General features: G+C 31.0%; 1 long non-coding RNA gene across 1 annotated transcript in view; it reads right to left on the bottom strand.

Annotated features, from left to right (window-relative positions):
• The window catches only part of LOC145247915 (uncharacterized), a 436900-nt gene that overhangs the window by 61289 nt on the left and 350406 nt on the right, over nucleotides 1-25205 (bottom strand). The window lies entirely within an intron of this gene.

The following is a 25205-nucleotide window of genomic DNA, read 5'->3' as shown; positions in this document are numbered from 1 at the left end:
GTGATGATAGACCCAAACACAGCCACATGTATAATGTTCATAGCTATTTTAAAACAGTTTTTAATAGGTTAATATTTAGAGTTATTTATTTGTAATTTTATTGTCTTATGTTTTCTAAGTAGATATGCAATAATCGTCGAATGTAACAGTAATTATAATCATTAAATAAGAAACATAAACTGCATTAAATTCTATTATTTTTAATCCTCTGGTAGCATTCACACTCTGTCTACAATGAATATAATTAAGTTACACTTATTTACAAGTGATATTAGTTTTGACTAGTACTTGGTCAATAGTAAAAAAGAATCCCATTATGGAGTAAATGTATTCTAGGAAATCCTTGCTATCTCCAAATATCGAAACAAACATATACACATATATATACATAAGAAGAGACGTTGCGAGCCTATCCTTGTTTTAACGTAATTTCCATGGCAGGTGCTCCTCTGAAATCCAATCTCTTGTCCCCCCTCGCCAATCTTTCACGAAAAACACCCGTCTAGCTGAATCCACTGTGAAAAATTTCCACCACTATATCTGTGCCTAAATCAAAACGCGGATTCCATGAACAAAGCTTCTTTCTTAGAACTGCACGCCTGTGGAACTCTGTTCCGTCTGCCTGCTTCCCTCCGGACTACAACTTGGATGTCTTCAAGTCCAATGTTAACAAATTCCTAATGAACCGTCCCCTTAAGTAAACACTTCATCAAATCTCCACACTAACGTAATGTACTTGCAATAACCCTTATCCCTGAGTGGCTTCCGGGCCTTGATAAGTGGTGATCACTGTGTTAAAAAAATAAATAAAAATAATTAGCTTCAACACAAACTAATACTTTTAGTACCTTACTTTTTGGAACGTTCTTTTAAAAATGGGTTAGGATTAGGGTTAGGGTTTATTTTTTACAGCATATAAAATAATGTGGGACAAATATGCTTTTGGTATATCTTTTATCATTACGTTTTCGAATTTACATGCTTGAAATATTTAAATTAGCGAGTCTGTGCATAGCCGTTGCCTAGGGAAATCGAGACTCAAGAAACCCATAACTGAGGCGCATATAAATTATTTATTCGAATTTTACTTAGCAATAAACATTAATTTTAGTATTCTATAAATATAAATTTTATAAGTAAAAATTGTACGACTACTAAACAACCTCGCAAAAGAAAAACTATTTAAAGCCAGTAAATGTTTATTGAATTTTTTGCGGAATGAGAGTTAAATAATTGTGTCTGCTTCAATACAGAAATAGAAAGTATAATTTTGTATGCATGAAAAAATATTGAATTCTATCATTATCTATGAATCTGGATGTCAATATAGTAAAAAAAAAGAGGACTATGTTGCGTCTATAGTTAGTTTACAGAATACGGTAAAATCCAATTAATACTGGCCCTGTCGGTGGGGCATTAGAATACGCCGACTGTCCCCCTGCAGAGGGTAAAAGTCCCTTAACGGGGGTCCTGGATATGACCCTAAACTATATCCAGTGGTGAGGCCCCAGCTTGTAGGCTTTGGGGAGTGTGGAGCCACCCTTTAATTACCATTGCTCCCAGTCCACTCTGACCCGGAGTGGTAGTACCTGTTAGGGTCCCAACTATGGGTTAAATAGAAACTGACGTGAAAACAACAAATATATTCTATTAAAAAAAAAAAAATCCTTCAAAATCTTTGGTCGGCATTAAATAACCCGAAAAGGGTTGATATGCTGTAAAACAAAAACAACCAACCAACCAACCAATCAACCAATTAATACTGCAAGGGACCGTAAAGTCATGTCCATTCCAAATTATCCTACGCGGTCCTGTGATAATTTATCACACTTTCTGTATAAATGAATATCTTACGATTAAGAAGAACGTAAAATATTATTATTATGTGCAATTTTATTGTCTTATTTTTCTAAGTAAACATGCAATAATTGTCGAATATAATGGTAATTAAAATCATTAAATAAAACGCACCAACTCCAGTAGTTCTTTTTATTATGTTTAACATTAACACATATATTAAAAACGAGAAAACAAACGTATTTTCACTAAAATCCCGTACGAAGAATTAGCTTTAGCTCGATGCCGAATGAGATTTGCGTGTGTAGCCTTTGAATGAAAGGCTTGATTCGTCAATGAAAGAGGGGAAACCATTTTGATTTATATGCAGAATAACTAGGGCTGCGACAACAGCATATTATTTTTTTTGTTTTGACTCTTGACTATATATCCGTTAATTTCTCATATGTTTTATGCAGACGGACGTCGTTCCTGGTTGATTGATCGTCTTACTGTGGCGGATATATACTTGAGAGTCAAAATAATGAAAAGAATATTCTGTGGTCACAGCTCTTATAATAACAAATACTCATTTTTTAAATAATAAAATTTCTTAACCTACTGACGATACCATTAAAATCGAATACTCCCTAGTATTACATAATTTTGTTAAGATCTTATAATTTGCTTATAGTTTCAAATAACCTAATTTAGAAGTAAGTTATTTAAATATTTTTGTTAATGACTTTCACTTAAAATGCATACGGAAAATATACATTTATGTTCCATAAATAAATACATATAGGTAATAAATTACCCAACAAACAGCAAAAAATATTTCGATATTTCATCAGCTCCATAACTTCATAAAAACTCTAAACACATGAAAAAACATTTTTTGAAAAAGGAAATATTTTTTTAAAAAAGCAAACATTGTACAAGAGCATTAACGACATTGTGAAATTTCCATAAATACAAATAAGTACATACAGTGTAGCTTATAAAAGAGCTTTATTTAAAGTTGAACGATATAGTCAGAAATAAAATGATTATGAAAAATAGAGTAAAATTAATAAATTATTCTTTATAAGTTGATGCATGCAAAGTATTACATAAATATATATCATATATATTACTTGGATTATTCATAAAATCGTGGTTAAATTCACAACGCTTTGATCAATGTAACAGATTAGGGACTCATTTTCGAACGTGGCTAAATAATAGTCGAACATTAGAATGCTTAACCAATTTGGTTTCGTTCTATTATTGGATGCTGTAGCGTGAAAGAATAGAAAAAAGATTACAAGTAAGTATTTAACATTATTATAAAACTCCATTAAGTACTACAAGTACAGAATAATAAGTTGCTGGTGACTCATTCTAAATCCGCCATAGAAACCCTCTTGAACTTTTTCTCTCTCGCATTCTCTCTGTTACTATTATTAGTCATCGATGTGTTGATGCCTTCGTTTAGTCCCGAAAGACAAAGGATACCCGATCTAGGGACAGCGTGTGTGATTGCGTGGCAAGGGTTGCGCAATCTACAACCGCACCTCTTCTGCTTGAGTCCAGGGTCAAGGAGAAGTTCAGAACGACTGGAAACAATGCTGAAATAAACGGAACGTACAAACAACACCTGTAAGCAACAAATGGTCACCCATCTGATACTAGCCAGGCTCATCTTTGCTTAACTTCGGTGATTTGACGGACACTAGTGTGTCAAAAGGATTATGTCATATATCATTATTCATACTCTTCATTTAGTTATGAAATATAGGATAGATTAGTATAAGGTCTGGTAACATTGTTATTTTATGCTATTCATACTTAGTAAAGATTAGGCATTAACTCACAAGAACATTGTCATGTAGATCTGCTTGCTTACGTCACGCGATTACGTAAACAATTATTTTATGTATTTTTGTAGCCTTAAATCTAATTTATTCTGAATGCGTATATCTACTAGTTATATCAAATTTTGTCGCCAAACCTTTTATAGACGGAAAGATATGCGATAAGAAGCTAATTGGCAAAAGTATGCATTTACAGAAAGTACAAAAATAATGGGTTGCCAGAGAATAGTAGTAGATTTGTCATAGCCACTCCATGTTACAACCATTATTTATATCTTTATAAGAGTCTATGTAGTGCCGCAACACAGAAAAGATGGCCAAACTATTATGTTTGTATATTATTCATAGTTATTACGTCTGTAATAAAGTTCAACATTCAATTCCAAGAAATCTGTCTCTAAGAATTGATTGCTGATGCCACGTGTATACGTTGACAATTATTGTTCGCTTTTTGGTAGCTTTAAACTTAATTGCGTTTGCATATATGCATCTGCTTGTTATTGCTGTATTTGGATGTATTTAGTATTTAAACATTATTGGTTATAAAATCGTACTAATATTTTACATGCCTATGTATAATTTGTTATTTTTATATTGTATTGAATTCTGTGAGCAGCACCCGTGGAATTTTTGACAATTGTATTCTTTGTATCTTGCATATTAATTCCGTGCTTAAACTATTGTAATTCTGTGAATGTGCGGCGCGAACAGAGATTCCAAGTTATTGTTGCACCACAAACATGTTCAAACTAAAACATACTTGTCTAAGTGTTCTATTAAATTTTGTTTCAACACATATCTGATTATAGAGGTCAACTTTCAAATGATTTGCAATAGTTTGTGATATATTTCTATAGACATCCAGTGCAGCTATGTACACCACGATATTATAACAACATTTTATGTTTGACCATATAGTACACTTTTCTTAGAGGACGAAACATTCTATTTTATTTAGTTTCATGTTTGACTAAATATTACATCCGATGAGATTTAAAGAATTAGTTGAATTACATCAATTCGAATAGTACTTAAGCTACTGCCATACATCTGCTGAACCCTTTGAGGCGCTATACTATCACCCATTCGTATTTGCCTATAACTTTCTGTCGTTTCCAAAATGTGAAATTGCTTTTTTTTTCTCTTCATATATAATCAGCTGACCACCACGTCAACATAGAAACGTCCGAGTTCTAAAAATGAACTAAATGTAATTCAGGAGTTATATCAATCAGAACGATGTGAATTTCACGATGGCCAATGTAGTAATCAAAATTACACAATTAATTAATCTTCGCGATAAAATATCTGAAACACAATTCATATTTGTAATAAAGTATTATTGCATAATATACAAACGTTGATAAAATTAAACAAAGCATTTAAACTATTTTGTGTCTAAAATACTAGCATGCATGACAACATATACAAGAGGTTCGGCGAGAAATTGAGATCACTTCAATACACACACACACACGCACACACACACACATATATATATATATATAGATGTTTATTTATTTTTTGCATTAATGCAGGTCTGATATCATGCTTAATCAGAACACTGTAAATGTGATATCATACTGGTAATACGATATAATGGAAATGAGGAGTTCGAAGGCAAAACGCGATGAATTTATTTTCTTTAAATTTAGCAATAAACCAATAAAATGGTGACCACATCGAATCTAAATTTTTATTAAAAGCTTATTTTAATCCAAAAGGTAAAACACAATTGCCGATATCATATTTTTCAAATTAGGATTTGAAGTGTGGTACACTGTTAAAAAGCAACAGCTTTTGTAACTATATCTTTGCAATTTTCAAAATGACGTTTTTCGCATTTTGCATTCAAACTGCTTTTTCAACATACTGAAAATGTGATATTATAGTGCAAATGCCCGAGTGTAGTAGAAGTGAAAACTTTAAATGCAAAAAGCGTTAAATCCAATTTATTTGAACTTAGTAACCAAGCAATAAAATAGCGAACACATCAAATTTAAACTTCCACTAAAAGCTTATTTTAATATAAAGAAATCCGGCCGACATCGCTTTATGTATGACACGATTTAGAATGTGCTACAGTGTTTAAAAGCAACACCTTCAAAATAGTTATAGCATCGCAATTATCAACATGGCGTTTAGCACAATTTGCATTCAAACTGCTAAATTACAAATGACATTTATTGCCAGTTTTTCTTATGAAGGATCGAGAGCTTTTCAGTAGCCATTCGTACCGAAAATAATCATACGAAAATACAATATCGATTTTAAGTTTTACGACAATTAAAACAACAATGAATATTCGTTAAAAAATCAGTCAATAATATAACAACACTGATGAGAAAGAAACAAAAAAGAGAAACACGTAAAAACAAAGAACGGTACAATATCGATTGATGTTGTTTTTTTTTTCTTTTTGAAATACAAAGACATTTAAAAATGAAATACCAATCGCAAGCGAGGAACATTCATCAAAACATAAGCAAACACACAAGACCAACACAATATGAAAAGAAACGACCCCAAATCAATATGAAAGTAAGTGTATACGTATTCGTGTGATTTCTGTAGATGTGTACAGTTTAGACTAACACGAACCTCTCTTCATATATACGTGCGAGAAATGTATGCAAAGAAGATCAGTAACAAATTAATGTTGTAACTATTAAATCTTTTAGTAAATCCTGATGCAAAGAGACAGATTTACCGCCGATAGATTTCGACCAATCAGTGTTCTTGGTGTAAAAATACAAAAAAATCATTGAACTATTCCTAACATTAAAATTTGTTTTTTGTTTAAATAGTTAGTAACTTAATGCTCATACTACCAAGACGTACGTCATATTTTTCTAACTTGATAGCGACATCTAAATTGATGTGTGGTCACTCTTTTTTAAAATTAACTGTTAGTTGTTTTTAATTCCATTTCATCACTGTCAGAAATAGGAATAATTATTTTTATTTACCTTAAATATTGCTGGTACCGTTGTCTACTTTATTACAGTAACCTTTGACTATGATTAAGAAAGGATACCTTTACCCTTGACGTCATAATGCAATGTTATACTATTTACGGATTTAAGTGCAAGGTGGTCAGTTCTAACAGTCTTTTTTCATCTATGCTGGCTTTTAACGTGCAGAAACCTGGTGCACTTCAAGAAAATAGAAACAATATTGTGTATCGAGAATTTATCAAGAATAACTCTATGGATTTGAGCAACGGACCTCTTGACGATGACATACAAAATGTAATACCGCGCACAGGTCTACACTCTCATTATAGATTTTTGATAGAGACAGTTCATAGAAAATGTTTCAAGACATCCGCCTACATTTTTCCCCCATTTTCTTTAAAAATACATTCATGCTATCGGTTGATTTGGTGATCAAATACAACGAAAAATGTAAAACATAGGATTTTCATATTAGTCTTATATTATATTGGAATCATCATATATTAATTAGAAAACTAGCTGAAATTGTCTGTGTAGGACTCATTACTCGTCATTTCGTTATTATATTTAACGAAAAATAGGTAGCGTGTTCTGCGTTTATATATAAAAAGTAGTAACTATTCTGAAATTGCTAGAAAGCATCGAATGACCTTGCGATATATGTATATATATATATATATGTATGTATGTATATATATATATATATATATATATATATATATATTAAGTCTATATCCAACTAAATGTTTATATTCGAAAAAATATTTAAAAAAAAGTTATTAGAAGACAACCATATTCAAACAAGGACACGTTTTAATGCAAGATATTCCGTCCGTGTGCGGACGCTTTCATTCATAGAAAATTAGCAAGGAACGAAATCACGTCTCTGCGTTAATTTATTTTGCTTCCATTGCTTTTAAATTTTCTACGCTTATATATATATATATATATATATATATATATGTTCAGATATGTAAAAACAGAAGACATAATGGCATGTAGTCTGCGACACATACCACAATACAAGTAGAGTAGATGGCCGTAGTCGTCTATCGTCAAAAAAGACTTTATAATAAAAGAGATACCAAGTCGTATGTCATGTGAAACGACGTTAATTATAAGTGTTAATTCTCCTTTATGAGTTGTTTGGTCTCGCGTGTTATTGTTCTTGTTTAACTTTCATAAAATCATCTGTATCAAAGGTTAAGAGTTTATGGATTCTTTTTTTTTTTCTGCCTTTTTCTCGCAAACTCTCTTGATTTTAACCTTCTTCATATTTAAATATTTCATACAGTTCATTCGAGCATTAACTATTTTGTTATTATCTAGAGGACACGTACACATGAATTCCTTAAGGAAAGCGAATGCATTTATCTATGTATTGAATCTTTTAGTGCTACATGATTATAAAATTACATTAAATTACGGTAATCTGTTTATATTATTCAGGTAATTTGCGCACAGTCATATGAAATCATGTGTTCATTGTTTACATTATTAATTTCGTCCTTTCCAAGAATTTTTAATATTAGGTTCCCCATTAAATTTAGAGATGTACGTTTCTGATTGGACAATATCCTTTAACCGTTTTTGTGTTTTCGTCATTTTTCGTATTTAATGATTGAATGAATTTTATTTTCTATAAATGGATAAATATATTTCTTTAGAACATTATATGATACATTTCAACGTATGTATATATATATATATATATTTATATATACACACATATATACATATGTATACATGTATATATGCACGTGTGTGGTTGTGTGTATGTATGTGTGTGCTGGGGTGGAGAGGACTCCTGTAAGCCGTGGTGAAGGCGACCTTTAAAGGAAAAGCAAATCTCTGATTTAAAAAAAAACATAAAGCGGGAGACCAGTACCCGCACTAAGCTGGTCTGCAGTTTAACTTGTTGCTGGCTATCTTGCTCTTGTTTGTTGCTGGATCTCAACATCTTGAACCGAGAGAGAGAGAGAGAGAGAGAGAGAGAGAGAGAGAGAGAGAGACTTAGCTGTCGTACAAAGCTAAGGCTCTGTAACATCATCTGTGCATAGATACTCCCTCAGGCATTTGTCTATGAAAATGGTCCTGGGGCGATGGAAGTCATTTTTGGGCTCATGGACTTTAAGTGTCTGAGGGAGTGGCACTCGCCTGAAAAGACGTTGCAATCATCATCATGTATATATATATACATATACATATATATATATATATATATATATATATATATGAATTCAAATAAAATAAAAGATGAAGAATAAAAGTTACGAATAGCTTAATTTCATCATCAAATCCATAAGGCAACAATAAGAGAGAAATACCTCTTCAGGTCATAGCATTACGATTCTAAATGCTAATCATCAGCAGAGGAGAAGGATCACAATTATATAAAATGTTAAATATACATACAAACATATCTGTATTTTACATCGTGTATTATTCTGGTCATTCAAGTATTTAGTGTTGAAATGCTATGACCTAAATAGGGATTTCTCTCTTAATTGTTTTCTTGTTGATCTGACTGTATAATATTATATGTAATTTTTATTCCTCATATATACCTATATTTCGTATTTAATGATTGGACGAATTTTATTGTCTACACATGGATAAATATATTTCTTTATAACATTATATGATACATTTTCGTCGTACAAATATATCAATATATTTTAAAATTAAAGTGTCGATGAGTAGTAGTCGTGTCACTCTGCACTCATGATTCCCGAAACGATGAAACACTAGTGCATGTAGGTATTACAACATGTCCTTCCACAACACCAGTTTGATCGCCGCCATCCGCCGGCGCTTGTGGAAAATGTTTGCTCCCTGTTCAGGACCTGTATTGAAGAGGTGATTGGGGCCAAAGGTGGCTACATTGTGTAGATGTCAGATCTGCAACATAATCAATTACCTGAATTGATGTTTTTTTTACAATAAAAGTTTAAAAATAAAACTGTTGCGTAGTTTTCTTTAGGGCGATAAATTTATCGTTCCACCCTTTACACACACACACACACACACACACACACATATATATATATATATATATATATATATATATATATATATATACATATATATATATACATATATATATATATATACCAAGCTTAGCGATATGTCTTTGCCTGTTTACTGTTTTAGATTGTAACACGCCGAAACTTGAAAGAATGTAACAAGAATCTCTTAACTATGGATGCAAAGTAGATGATATTTATTTTTTTAAAGCGGATCACCGCATGATTCCTTACTATTTGATTTAAAACATGTTAACGTTGCTTAAAACTATCCTAATTGAAGCATTTGGAGACAATTCGATTTTATGAAGGGCATTTCAAAATGACTGAAAATTACAGGTTTTCTAAACCTGTAGCATCAATAATGCATGTTGTATATGTTAACACAATAGTAATGATACCAGTATCATATTTAGTTATTTGGAGTAGCATCTATGGCTCTGGCAACATAATATTTCAGAAGAACAGTACATTCACATGATAAATGGTTAACTCTCGATATTATGTGATTAAAAAAAAGATAATACACAAACTTCTGCCAATAGTGGAGAGCAATATCTAAGACAATACCAACTTAACAATAGATGTTTTAAATTTTGTTCGTAAAACTATTTTCCTCACGGTGTTCATAATTTCATGAACCGACCTATAATCAAATAATCCCAGGTTGCCTTAATCCTATGGGCATTTCCTTAAATAGAAATTATATATATATATACATATATATATATATGATGAAAATAATGGAAATAGTACTAAAATTTCCTTCTCTTTAACAGCGCCAGCCCTCCCCCTCCTTTTTGAATTTCCAACATCATTTTTCCGTTTCTCTGAAATAGAACTGCGTCACACTGTGCACGTGAAACATTTTCAAATATTTTGTACTGGTATATTTTTTGATTTCTTAATCTCATTCATCCAGAGGAAGTCTCGAAATAAAGACGAAACGTTGATGAACACATAATACGGTTTGTTCCTTTTTATTATATATATATATATATATATATATATATATATATATATATAATTTAAGTTTGCTATTTTTCAAAGGTAAGATAACCAGTAAAATATAACGAGATTAATACAAGAGTGCTCTTTTCCAGGGTAAAGTTACACTTTCAATTTGTCTTTACATAAGCATATGTGTTGCTACACAGTCATGAGCATGTTTCTGTCTTCTAATATTTAGTAACTATTATTAAGGATTATTACATGACATTATACGTCTGGCATAAGACCTTCATCATAAGAACAGCTTTGGCCGATTTAAACAGGTTGAAAAGTCTATTGTTTGCATAAGTTTCAAAGTATAAATAAAAATTTGCAAGTACGTTTAATATCTTTAAACTGCCAAATACGGAATTAATACAATAAAAGAAGGTTTTAAAATAGTTTAAATGATAAGAAAAAAAGCAAACGCGAAGAAAAGTAACAGCTATTGCATTTAGTTACAATTATAGTGAGAAATTAATTTTTAAAAACACAGGGATCTGAAATAGGATTTATAGGTCTAATGGTTTTAAATGTTTCGTTTTTTTTTCTTAAACAAACAGTTTACTATGAGATGCACATTTATTGCCATTGGTAGCAATTACTAATTGTACGATTCTTTGCTATGTTCCATTTTACGCTAAAAGTTAAAAGTCATTATGCGTTAATAATTAAGTAGTTATTTTTTTTTATTACCACGGTTCCAACGAGTGGGCAAGGTGATCTTAATTTTTAATATATACGTGTAATTTTAACGCCTTTAAACTGTCAATTACTTAATATATACTCGACATTAAAGTAGTTTAAATCGTAAACATAATTCTTTTGTTTGTGTTTGGAACCAATTTTAACTTGCAAATAAAATTCGTAAAACGAAGAAAAAATTCGTAAAACGAAGAAAAAGTTCGTAAAACCGAAGGAAAAATGCATTTACAGTTTTGTTTTCATTTGCATATTTGAAACGCAAAAAATGTCGATTAAAAAAAGCTTTCCTGGCTTTGTTTTATGTTACAGATGCGCAGACTTTTTCTAATCAAACGTGTAAACCGTGTAAACGACTTCAATGTCCAAGCAAGACGATTTGAGTTTTATATTATAATAGATTGTTACACATTTTATAATCCACCTAATTATCCCATTATATATACATATATATGATTCAAATATGCTTTTGTATACATCTATCCTAATCATTCGTTCAAATGTATTTAATATCTAACAGTTATTACAGATGTGTCCTTTTAATACTTCTTTTTGGAAAAATATGGTCTTAAATAATCAACCCATTGGCAAATAAAGACGTTCTTATTGTTGGTATTTTAAATGTCTAAATACACCAAACTAAACAAATAAAGACTTATCTTCTTAGTAAACTAAATACAGATGGTAAGCTACGCATTTGAAAACAACATAACTTGCCTACATACACACGTGCACGCATACATACATACATACATACATACATTATTGATTATTGAGAATAAGTTTCTTTATTATTTTCCTCTGAAATATGTTTAATCCTTTCTAATCTTTAAAAATTCGATCACAAATAATCCTGTCGATAATCTCACAGGTGAAACAGACTCACGATATTTGTAGGCTGCAATTCCCAGCATAAATTCCTGAGGTTAAAGCAAAGGAAAATTTATATATTCTATTGAGTAATCCAATATATGTAAATATGCTTTATACATTATATATATATATATATATATATATATATATATATATATATATATATAAGAGAGAGAAAGGAACTTAAAACTGTAAGTTGAACTTTGCAATCAAAATTTATTGTTCGACTGAATACTCCAAAAAACAATTCACAAAGTCCTTATTCCGTGGAGTTTCAAAGCATGCTAATGTTGTTATTCTTCTCATCAGAGGACATAAAAAAAGCAAATATTACGTATTGAGCTTCTTTTTTTTTTTAATCCGGTTGGAATTAAATTTTCTGTATATAAATACTATTATTTATATTAGTTTAAAGTATATCATTGCGTATATCAGATAAACACTACATCTCTTTGTTTTCTTAATATATATATATATATATATATATATATATATATATATTCAATTTTATAATAAATCCCGCCTAAGGAAATCTCATTGTATGTCTGCTATCAATACAGTATTGCATAAAACAGTAAAAAAACTCAGGAAATTTAATTATGCTATAAAAGCAAACAAAAATAAATAAGCATCACGTGCACCCACGTATTTGAATCAGCATTAGCGAATTTCGCTTGACTAAATTATCTCCCCCTTAATGTGAATCGTCATTTGTTGCTAAAGTGGATTTTTTTGTTTTCTGCCCAAGAAGCAATAATTTATCACAAATACTTGTGATGGGATATGAGGTAACATATAGAACATATTATATATGTGTATGAATAAAAAAATCTATCTATCAATATTTATTTATACAGCATAATCACGTTGACACACCGGTTTTCAACAGATTACCGAAGTTAAGCAACATTGAGCCTGTCCAGTAGCAGATGGGTGATCATTTGCGAAAGTTAGGTGTTGTATGTATTGCGCCGTTTCGTATAAATTTCCAGGTTGATATCTGGGGACGCATTAATTCAATGGGAGAGATGCACCCGCAGTCTTCGTAAAGACATGCATCTAGGAGAACGAAACTCTGATTTAAAAACCTGCAGTCTACTGTATAGTCTGTCCCGTGGCAGTCATCTGCGCCAAGGAAGGTTGGCAGTAATACCAAAAAGTGTGGTTGGTTCAACATAAATCCTTCACCACTATAAACAAATCATCTGTGTTGATTTCCGAACAACTTAGTTGTTGTGGCCGAATCTCTTACGTCGAAATCGACGAGGGAGAATCCATATTATTTATATGTACAGAGTGACCCCAAAAAACGGGCCCCAATTCTAATAATGTCCCGTTTCTTAGTGTTTTGTTCGAATGAAATGAAACTTTGGTCATAACTAGTTTATTATATTCAAAACATCACATCAAAGCACTAGGCTGATGAAGGCCGGAGGGCAAAATGGCCGAAACGTTGTGACGATAACAACCAAGATGAGGAAGTCAGTCCGACAATCTCAATCAATGAACACACCTCATCTAAAAAATACAGACAATTACAAAGCACTAGGGTCTGTGGCCTTTTTTTCTCCGTTGACTGTAAAATGCCCAGAAAAACTATTGAATGTCCTCTGTTCTTTTTTGGGTCACACTGTATAATACTATCAACGATATCTAAATTGTGATCGTTCACAAATGAATTCAAAGCCGTATCAAATCAAACATGGCACATTTTAAGTGGTAAATATAGAGATGTAAACTTTATTGATAAGAACGAATTTAAAATATCAGAATAGTTTAATGCAGTACAACGGATTATCTCTTTCTTGGAAGTAGAATAATATTATCATGTGCAATCATACATGTTATTCGTATAACTTTTAATACACATTTACGTTTGTATATTAGATCAGTGCACGGATAAAATTACCTGCGGAGCTATATTGCTGGCGGACAAAATAATTTCGAATTAAATCATGCTCACAGTTTTTGCCTTTAAAAGAATATTAAAATAGCATTTGCAATATGAGGTCAGTTAACAAAACAACTAATAGCGCTGTGATGTTTTCTAAAATATTCCTGTTGACACGGCGTTTTCAAAAACAAATATGGCTGCAACGAATAGAAACGAGTTCGTTGTTATATAATTATTTTAAACCTTAAAATTCTACTAAAAATATGATTGAAATGATTAAAGTATTTGCAAAATATATTATTAAATTGGATATTATTTGATACATTTTTGTTTAATTAAATGCATTACGTGTACGCTTAAGTCAATTTTTTTTTTAAATATTAAAGTAACTCAATCGGTGCTCCTGGTAACCCCATATAACATCGATGAAAATTGTCAGTACTTGTGTACTTATTGAACCGTGCCGAAATAATATCGTTATTAAAATATTAAAAAAAAAAAACATTCTAAACATCAGGAGAGGAGGGTATTTTGTAACTATTCTGTACTGTCACCTAAAGATTTAATAAAAAAGATATCATAAGCTTTAAATTGCAAATACTATAAAAAACGCATTTCAATGAGTGTACAAGCACCAAAATATCAATGGTGATATTAAAATCCGTGAAAATTTAAACCTTATTGAAATTTAACTGAATAGTGCGTAATCATATAGATTTCTTTACAGCATAAATAAACAAAACATTGCTATTTAAATGTTTTATTATTTGAATACGAATTGTGATACTGAATTGTTTAATAATTTATGATATATTACGGTGAAGTTGTTGAGAATTTTGCGTTATTTGGTTATTCTGTTCTGATAAAATCGACATTTATAAGCTTGATTATTTAGTACAGAGCTTGAAATAAACAATGCCTAGAAATTTTTATAAAATAGCCGTGTATTGATCTGTTTAGAATTCGATTTAAAAAAATGTTTCGAAGATTCAAAATCATTCTTTCTATCGCTATTATATATATATATATATATATATATATATATATATATATATATATATTATATCATATTATATATATATAATTATATATATACATATATTTATATATATTATAAGCGTATACAATTATATGCACATGTATATATAGATATGCATATATATATATATATATATATATATATATAATTATTTAGTATAATAATTATTAAATACCTACACACTAGTGTTTCATCCTTTCAGAAATCATCAGTACAGGGTATCGCGATTAACACTAGTCGATAAATTTGAACCCGGCGACAGAAGCCACCTGACTTCATTAGCAAAGACCTGATCCCTTCAGCTACCGTTAACCGCGAGAAATGCTGTTAAATTTAAATATTTATTTTTAAATGCTTTTATACGTCTGATTTTGGGGGCGATGGATAAAAAAGAAGGAAATGACATTTTTATTAAAGTTTAGTAGCAGTTTTGATAGTTTTTACTCGAATTTATCAATAGTTGATATTTTGCATGTAAACGGATGTACAGAATTATAACGTTATAAGCACTGCAGTAATAACAAATGGACGTTAATTAGTTAACTAGTCAAGTCAAATGTTATTTTTAATATTACAAACTATTTGAGTCTGATTTTTGAAAAAAATCCGATAAACTCATCTAAAGACAACTGAGAGAATGAACGCTTTTGTTATTGATATTAATTTCTCATAAATTTAATTCTTAGTCGTACGTGCTGAGATATACATGAATTCTAAGATTGAGATATTTGATCTTTATTATGAGCCGCAATATTTAATGAAGTGGACAAGGTATACATCTCTCACGTAGTAATTAAATAAGCCTCTTGATTTAGCCATTCACTAATATATCTAGGCATTAAGTGAACGAGGGATTCTCTTTTCAGCGTTATCATCAAATTTATAAATATACCACACACACGTTTCAAAATTTTATGGCAAAATAAATATGCTTATATCTTTATTTTCTAGAAGACTATACTTCACTTAGTACCACTTTGTATTTCCTTTAATTAATGTAGTTTAAACGAATGATTGTCACTGCAAGTTCTTACAATCGTCACATATGTATTAAGTAAATGTTTTGTAATTGTATATGTTTATGTAAGTCGTTTGCAAACAAGAGTGTGGGTGGAACGTTGTGCGGCTCTCGTACTTCGTGTCAGAGTTGACGGGAGTTGTAGCAATAGAAAGGCAAGGAAGAAAATAATCCAAACTCTCTAAGGCTTATAAATGATAGCTTCAAAACGAGATGAATGTTAGAATTATACATACAAGCGATTTATTAGAGAAGCTACAATGTAATTAGATAGATAGAGGGAGAGAAACAGAGAGGGCAAGGATGGAATTGTGGAAGGAAAGGAGTAGTGAGGATATAATAAATAGGGACTTATTTTCTGTGAGTAAGGGGATAGTAAAAGTTGAAACAGAAAGCGGGAGAGAGACAGAAAGACTAACAGGCATAAAAAGAAAGGAACGGGGTATAAAAGGAAGAATGAAAGAAGAGCGTTGTAACAGGGTATTAGTTGATTGCGTTGTCGGTCTATAGTGAAAATTGAAAGAAGAAATTGATACAGAGAGAACGAGGAAGGGAAAGGCATAGAAAATGAAAGAAATGCACAAATTCATGAAGAATATGGGGGAGGGGCGAAGAAGACAACATTCACAAATAAAACTTATGTATATATAGATTAGAAAAATAGTTGAGAAAAATAAAATAGTCATGATACTTGTTCTTGACTTCTTTTGTACAACTAAATTTACCGCAACCCAACCCAAAAGATTTGGTAGCAACCATTTTCTTCGTAAGAATATTAAAACAAAAAATAAAACTAACGTACTTGAAAATAGTTTTATCAAATTTGAATGTTGCCTGAATTATTGGGAATAAACACTTATACTTATTTAGCATGTTTAAATCAGTTCTTCCAGTCTCTGGAAAGAACATGTTTACCATAAACATATATACCCAACGCCCGAGAAATGTTTTTCAGGCGTAAGTTATCTTTCGATGAGTTTTGAACGAGGATTGTTTTCCTGATTTTGTACATATCAAAAATTAAAATATATTTAGTAATAGTAATAATTGAAAGCAACACATGCAGAAAGGATAAAAGTATAGCCTTTATAGGGTTCATGACATAATCCGGCGAAAGTAGTGAATGTATTCACGTCTAATGTGCCTGAGCATGCGCAGGAGTTTTATTGCTACGATAATTTGACGCGAAGAGACGCCATGTTTAATTCATAAAAAGCCTTTAACCAATTAGTGAAAAGTAAGATCTCTCTTGTGTTCTGTTCAATGAGTTTTTGTACAGGGATGTTCTTCTTTATTTTGTGACATTTCAACGAATCCGTCAAAAGGTTATAGTTGTGCTGATGCGTGAATGGGTCTGTATTAAACGTGATGCTTTTAATTAGAATTGTTTCTGGACTGAGATTGTGCATAAGGAGACAATAGGCAGCCCCGTCAGAGAGCTCGGTCAAGTCGACGATATCTTGCGATAATTCAACATTTATCCAGTTTAACAGGGTTTTCCGGCCGCAAGTTGTGAACTTTTCTGGGCATACGAGTTTGCTCGCATGATACCTTTCGTGTGGTAGTGATTTTCTCGATGTCTCCATCGGTAAACTGTGATTTGAAAAATCGTTCAGGATCGGAGACGTCACACAGTATTTGTTATCGCTTTGTTGGCGTGGGCTCATAAGACATAAGCGAGGTGCATTATGGCCTGATTTTAAGTTAGCCTTGATATGTTTGCGACTATCTAAGATTCCAACAGTGTTCAACGAAGGGGAGCTCACCAGTACGTCTGCGCTGTTATAAGTAGATGTTTCGCGACCGCAGTAACTGTCTCTACAGCTAGAACAACGCTCAACTCCTTTTATTACGATCTTATCAGGAGGTATTAACTCGGAGTTTAACTCAATAAAATTCTTAAACCAACTCGTAAAAATTAACACTTCTTTTGGATTTGGTTTTTTCCCTTGCCCCGGCACTGCCTTTTGGATGTTGAGGTCGGCAAATGCCCTCCGTAGGAGCTTGAAGTTATCTATCCAACGGGGAATTCCGATATATAATTTGATTTTGCTTCTAGGTATGATACCGGGGGCGACGCTGTTTATCAGTTGACAGAATGCTACGCCATCATTGAGCTGAGATATATCGGTATAACATTCATGAAGCTCCCTATTTACCCACGCAAGTAAGGTTTTCCGTCCGCAAGTCACGACCCGTTTGGGTTCGATTATCCGTGTCCGTATAATCTCTAGTCTAGTGGCCGCGTCCAAAAGTTCGAAAAAACACTGCCGACTGTTTCTCAGTTCAATTAATTCGTTGAAGTTCGTTTCAAAAGGTAGACTGCTAGAGGAAGAAGACCCTGGAGAGACAACGCGTCCGGTAATAGGCGTCTCATCGATCATCACATCTCCAGATATCAGTTCTTCATTGGATTCGTTTGTGTCAGAGATCTGAGTTATTCGTACCATTGTGATTTTTTTTCTCAGTGTCTGTATGATGTTATGACGAAAACTAAGAAATAAGATGAAGAAGCATAAAACCAGCATAAGACGAAATCAAAAAGATATCAAACAGTTTTGGGGTGTAAAAGCGTGTCTCTTAAGACACAATAACGATAGGAATGTATCGCGTTGAGTCCAAAAAATATATAACAACATTTAAGCTATTTTCCATTGGGTTTATGTTTGTTCTTTTACTGTTTATAAAGAACAGTTCAAACTTTTCTTTTTTTTTAGAAAGATCGGTGTTTTAACCTTATGAAGCTACAGATGCTGACATCACAAAGGCGATGACGTAAATAATGGATAGGTGAGTTCTGTTTAAAATTTAAAACGTTTTAGCAGAATCGGATACAATCTAATTATGACATCACGTTGCATTTTGAAACCAGTTCACAATGAGGTGTGCTGCCTTTTGAAACGCGCCTTATGTACAAGTAACATATAATTGCGCATTTCTTGTTTTTTTGTTGTTGTTTTTAGTGAAGAATGATAATTTTTATCTGGATTATTAGGGCTTCTGCTTTCATCTTGAATTTTATTCTCACAGCATTTCGGCCGATAAAACCTTCGAACTTCTTCAGGTCCGTCTTGTCGAACTCGAAAATCATTCTGTTAAATTGGAACGTATAGACGATATGTAAGGGCGTGCATTTAGCAACCCATGGCGCAACGGATAAAAGTGCTAAGTTTAATCAGGTCCAAGTTACAATCTTCGAGAGATTGAAGCTTCATCGTAAGTACGAGCGATACTAAGAATACAGTTACGAACAAGATTTGTATTTGAGGATCGCTGACAGACCAAGAGCAAGCTAACCTCGTAAATAAAATAATGATTCCCGTTCGAATTCGGTAGTGATGATAAAGTTTTTCAAAAGGCAGAAGAAGAAGAAGAAGGTCGGATGTTACATAGGATAAAACGCTGTGAGAATCATAGTCAAGATGCGAACAATAATACAAATGATATGGAAAAACTCTAATGTCGAATATATGTCATCGCTGTGAAGCAGCATTCATAAGTTGACCTAAATGAAGTAGATAATTTAAAAGACAACCGTTGACTAAAATCCAACACGCAAAACGTGTTTTCCTAGTTAGTTATTAAATGTTTAAAAAAAAGTTTACATTATATTCAAAATTAATTGATCATGCTGGATCACTTAATTTTTTGTCACAGTAATTGTTTTATATGCTCAAAAGAATCGCGTATAAGAGGTGACATTTTGAGGAGATTATATATATATATATATATATATATATATATATATATATATATAGTATTAGTAAGAGTAAGTAGTAAAATATAAAATGTTATGTGTGTATATGATTTAAATAAAACACTGCAGAAGCAGGAGTGTCTGTTAAAAGCCCATAAAATGATAAGTAATGTGAGGGAGAAAATAGGGGAATGGTCGTGAAATCAGCTGAAGTTTCGTAAGGTATAACATGATTAAATGACGTAAATGAAGAAGAAAGACGAAATAAAAGGAGAATTTGAAGTTTGGCAATGATGTCCGCATGTCACGGTATACAGTGTAAGGTAGATGGTCGTTGGTTGTTTTTGTTTTACGGCATATCAACCTTTTTCAGGTTATTTAATGCCGAATCTAGTTATTTTGAGGAACGATTTTTAATGGAGTATATTTGTTTTTAAGTCAGATTCTATTTAACCCATAGTTTGGACCCTAACAGGTACTACCACTCCGGGTCAGAGTGGACCTGGGAGCAATGGCAATTAAAGTGTAGCTCCACACTCCCCAAGGCCCGCAAGTTGGGGGCCTCACCATCGAATATAGATAGTCATATCCAGGACCTGTAAGGTAGAGTGTCAAGGAAGTAATAGTAACAGCTTAAGATTAGGTGATTAAGAGAATCACGTAAATAATTAAATGATGTAAACAAAGAAGAAACGCAATGTAGAAGCAGAACTGGAAGTTTCACAGTGAAGCCAGCATGTCATAATATAAGCTGCGTAAGAAAGAGTATAGAACGCTTAAAAGAAGGTGAGTGAGAGGATAACGGAAATAATATAATGACATAAATGAAGAAGAAAGCGAACGTAAACAGAAGAGAGCATGTTTGGCAATGAAGTACGCTTAAAGTGATGCTTTATAGGTAATTAAAGAGGCTAATAGCATCTGCAGCTAAACGAATAGAAGATGACATAAATAATACGACACAATCGAAGGAGAAAGGAAAAGTAGAAAAAGGAGGGCACGTTTGACATAGACGTAGGCATGAGCTGACATTTTAATAGATAAGAAATAAAGACAATACAAGTATCAACAGCTTAAGAAAATGGGAGTAATAACTAAATGACGCAACCAAAGAAAAAGGATAAAAAGAAAAAGGGATAACGTTTGACGTTGAAAGAGGCATGAATAGATATTAAGAATAGGGGGAAATAGAAGACGTAATAGTATCAGTAATTTAAGAAAGAGTAAGAGTAGATACCTAAAGGAATTGGTAGTTCTTTTGGGAGAATAATAGAGACAGGGGTTTTGATGGCGAGCGAAACAAAAGGAGCATAAAGAAGTTGGCAGAAAATAATTTAATGACATAAACAAATAGAAAAAAAATATGTAGAAAAATGCGTTTATGATTAACGGTGAAGCGATTATGATAAGCGTGCGAAGTAGAATAATAGAGACGTGTTAATAGCAATAACAGCGTAACTGATGATACGTAAATAAATAAATGACGTGAATTAAGAAGAAAATAAAACGAAAAACTAAAGAATAACAAAACATCTATCTATTACATGTTAAAATGTTCAAATATTATTTTAAAATAATTATGACTTTCCCTCGTATAATTTTTTCTCAATCAAGTAGAGTTTGTCATTTGAAAATTTGTTTAGTTACTTTAACTTAGTCAAATAAGAGTCAATCAAAGATGCCAGATAATATTTTTGGAGATTTATAGCTTAAAAATAGTAAAAACATATAAACTCTCATCCCGGAGATAGTTACCAACCGAATTGTGGTTAGTTATTTTTTTTACTATTTGTGGGTCATATTGCTGAAACAATCTTTCGCTTGGTGCTAGTATCACTGAGTGAAAGATTCTTATGGAATATTGAGATAATCTGCCCTACTAATCATTTAAACCTGAAATTAGAGAACACGTCCAAAAAGTCAACCACGTTTTTTTTATTTAATTAAGTATCCACCTAAAAGTGAAATAGCGTAAAATATATTTTAATTGCAATAAGAAAATAACATTTTCAAAATTTTAAAAGAATATCGACAGATAGAAAAGAATATTTTAATGCATAAAAAACAATTTGTTGTATATTTTGCTTCTTGGCTGTTAACTATAACTAATGATTGCCGATTTGTTTTATTTTTTACATTATTTTCGTAGTCACATATATCGAAGTGACTTTCAATGCTTCCCTTTGTTTTGCTCAGGTGTATGGTTCATTTTAGCAAAAATGTTTTTTCTCTATTGAAATATTGTATTTATTCGTTAATTTTTAGTAGCTACTAAGTTTATGTGTTTGTTGAATTCTTCTATGTTATTTTCTTTCACTTGTATAAGACATTATTTCCTTATTGTTCTCTATTTTGTCAACACGATTCATTTTCTCCATTTCTATATATGTTTGGATTTATTTCATGCTAATGTTTTTTTTTGCTTTTTTTTCTCTGTCTTTTCGCCTTTCTTTTTATCATTTGAAATTTCAATGATGCCTTTCTTGTATTTGAATGTTCGATAGTTTTTATTTGATTGCATTTACTTTCTTTCTCATGAAGATTAAGTTAAGTGCAAATCCGATTTTTAATAGAGTAAAATCCAAATTTATCCAAAGCATTGTGGATGAGAAAAAGGTAACAATTGGCCACGCAGAGAAGTTATCATCGGTAGACAAAACACATGCATTATAATAGACTTTGATGCTGGTTGAATTGTATGCAATACCTTTTTATCCTAGAAGTTCGTGCCGTTTTGAATGTTATACGTAGTAGTACTAGTAGTAGTAGCAGCAGTAGAAGTAAAATAGTAGTAGAATAAGTGATGTAATTTGGAGTAATCGTTTAACTTTGAGTATTGTTGAAATTTTAAATATGAAATATTAAAAACAAATCATTAAGAGATATATAATGCAAATTTTCCTTGTGTTGTTTATGGTAGTCTCAAAATTTTCAGCTATACACGTCTTCAGTAAAATGAATACTAGCTGTTACATATTTTCTCAATAATTTCTTCCTGGATATTGTAAATTCGTATCATGTTTTTAAACGGTACCAGAACGAATGTCGTTAATCAAAAACGGCAGACAATATTTTTCAAAAAAATCCTGCATCCTATATTTACACTATGCTGAATGGAAACCATAGATGTCGTTTATATGGTGAAAAACTCTGTATCGTGGTTATACTCAACTACAGGATACGTAGCTCTCATTTTATAGATAAAAAAATCTGCTATATTCATATGGCTTGCTTTTAAAATTATATCGGATCTATCGTTTGTTTTTAACTTTATTATTTTTGTTTTAGATCTATCATTCTTTTTCTTTTTAAATGTGTCATTCATCTTAGTTTTATCATTATTTTCTAGTTTTACCATACTTTTTAAAATGTTATGATTCGTTTTTATTTTTACCATACATTTAAAAGATTTTATCAGTCGTTTTTAGTTTTATCATTCTATTTAAGTTTTACCATTCATTTTAAGTTTCATCATTCTTTTTTTAATTTTATCATTCTTTTTTAGTTGTACCATTCATTTTAAGTTTTATCATTCATTTTTAGTTTCATCATTATTTTTTTAGTTTTATCATTCCTTTTTTAGTTTTATCTTTCATTTTAAGTTTTACCATTCATTTTTAATTTTCATCATTCTTCTTTTAATTTTATCATTCTTTTTTATTTGTACCATTCATTTTTAGTTTTATCATTCATTTTTAGTTTTACCATTCATTTTTAGTTTCATCATTCTTTTTTTTAATTTTATCATTCTTTTTTAGTTTTACCATTCATTTTTAGTTTAATCATTCATTTTTATTTTTACCATTCATTTTTATTTTCATCATTCTTTTTTTAGTGTTCACATTCAATTTTGTTTCACTATTCTTTTTTTAATTTTATCATTTTTTTAGTTGTACCATTCAATTTTAGTTTTATCATTCATTTTTAGTTTCGTCATTCTTTTTTTAGTTTTATCATTCAATTTTAGTTTCATTATTCTTTTTAAAAAATTTTTGTTTCATCGTTCTTTTTTTAGTTTCATCATTCTTTTTTTAATTTTATCATTCATTTTTAGTTTCATCATTCCTTTTTTAGTTTTATCATTCATTTTTAGTTTCATCATTCTTTTTTTAATTTTATCATTCTTTTTTTAATTTTATCATTCTTTTTTAGTTTTACCTTTACCATTCATTTTTTGTTTAATCTTTCATTTTTAGTTGTACCATTCATTTTTAGTTTTCATCATTCTTTTTTTAATTTTATCATTCTTTTTTTAATTTTATCATTCTTTTTTAGTTTTACCTTTACCATTCATTTTTTGTTTAATCTTTCATTTTTAGTTGTACCATTCATTTTTAGTTTTCATCATTCTTTTTTTAATTTCATCATTCTTTTTTAGCTGTACCATTTATTTTTAGTTTTATCATTCATTTTTAGCTTGTGAATGATCGCATCCTATTGGATGTCAAACATTCGCGAATAATGGCAAAGAGATACTTTCACGATCCCAAATCTCCTCTTAAGAGCATGTTTTTAGATCTCTCTTACACATGATTCTAGTTATGGAACGATTTCCATATTTTTCCAAGATTCCGATACAATTACCAATTCCGTACTAAATTCCCGATTTAAATACAATTAATAATCCTGATTCTAATTCGTTTACAATCTGTAAATATCTAATTATAAAATTGATATTTTGCCGATTACTGTAAACTCATATATTAAATATGCATATATTTTCTCAAACGTAAAAATAGCCTTGTGCGAGTGTTCTATTGCTTTTTGCTTTACTGGTAGTTTAAAATAAAAAAAAAATATTATTTGTTATTTGTTATTCCTACCAGCAGTTAATATTAAGCTTTACACAAAATCCGTAAAAAGAAAATAATTACTGGAATAGTTTTTGGCATCGAAAAATAGTCACGTCATTTTCCGATTCCGATAACCTAATAAGTTCCGATTTTTGTCCATTCCCGATCCCGGTTTCAATTCATCGTCTCAGCACGACTTGATTCTCTCGGCATGTTTGCCAGATAATTTTTTTTACTCGTTTATATCAGCCCAGTTTTTCTTAATTTAAAAAAAAAATGCGAGTGTATATTTAGAGCCGCTTTGGCATCTATTACATAAACTCGAAACGCAAAAAAAAAAACCCTGACTAAAATTTTATTTTAATTTCGTACAGAATTAACTTAAGTTCTATTATTTGGCTTCTTCAGACTAATGTTCAAAACTTAAGTATCATTTTTACAACGTTTCGATTGATGTAACCTCCAAACTTCTTAAGGTATATCTTGTCAAAATCAGGAATATTCAAGAAATTTCAACTCAACACTTTATTTAATCCACGAGGGTAGGAAACATTCGCTCAGTCAGCCATACTGGTTAGAAGTCC

This window comes from Euprymna scolopes, chromosome 26 (assembly GCF_053919585.1).
Source record: "Euprymna scolopes isolate OS-2025 chromosome 26, ASM5391958v1, whole genome shotgun sequence".
In the NCBI taxonomy this organism is placed as follows: Eukaryota; Metazoa; Mollusca; class Cephalopoda; order Sepiida; family Sepiolidae; genus Euprymna; species Euprymna scolopes.
Note: the sequence above shows the minus strand (reverse complement) of the source record. Positions and strands in the feature narration are given on the sequence as shown.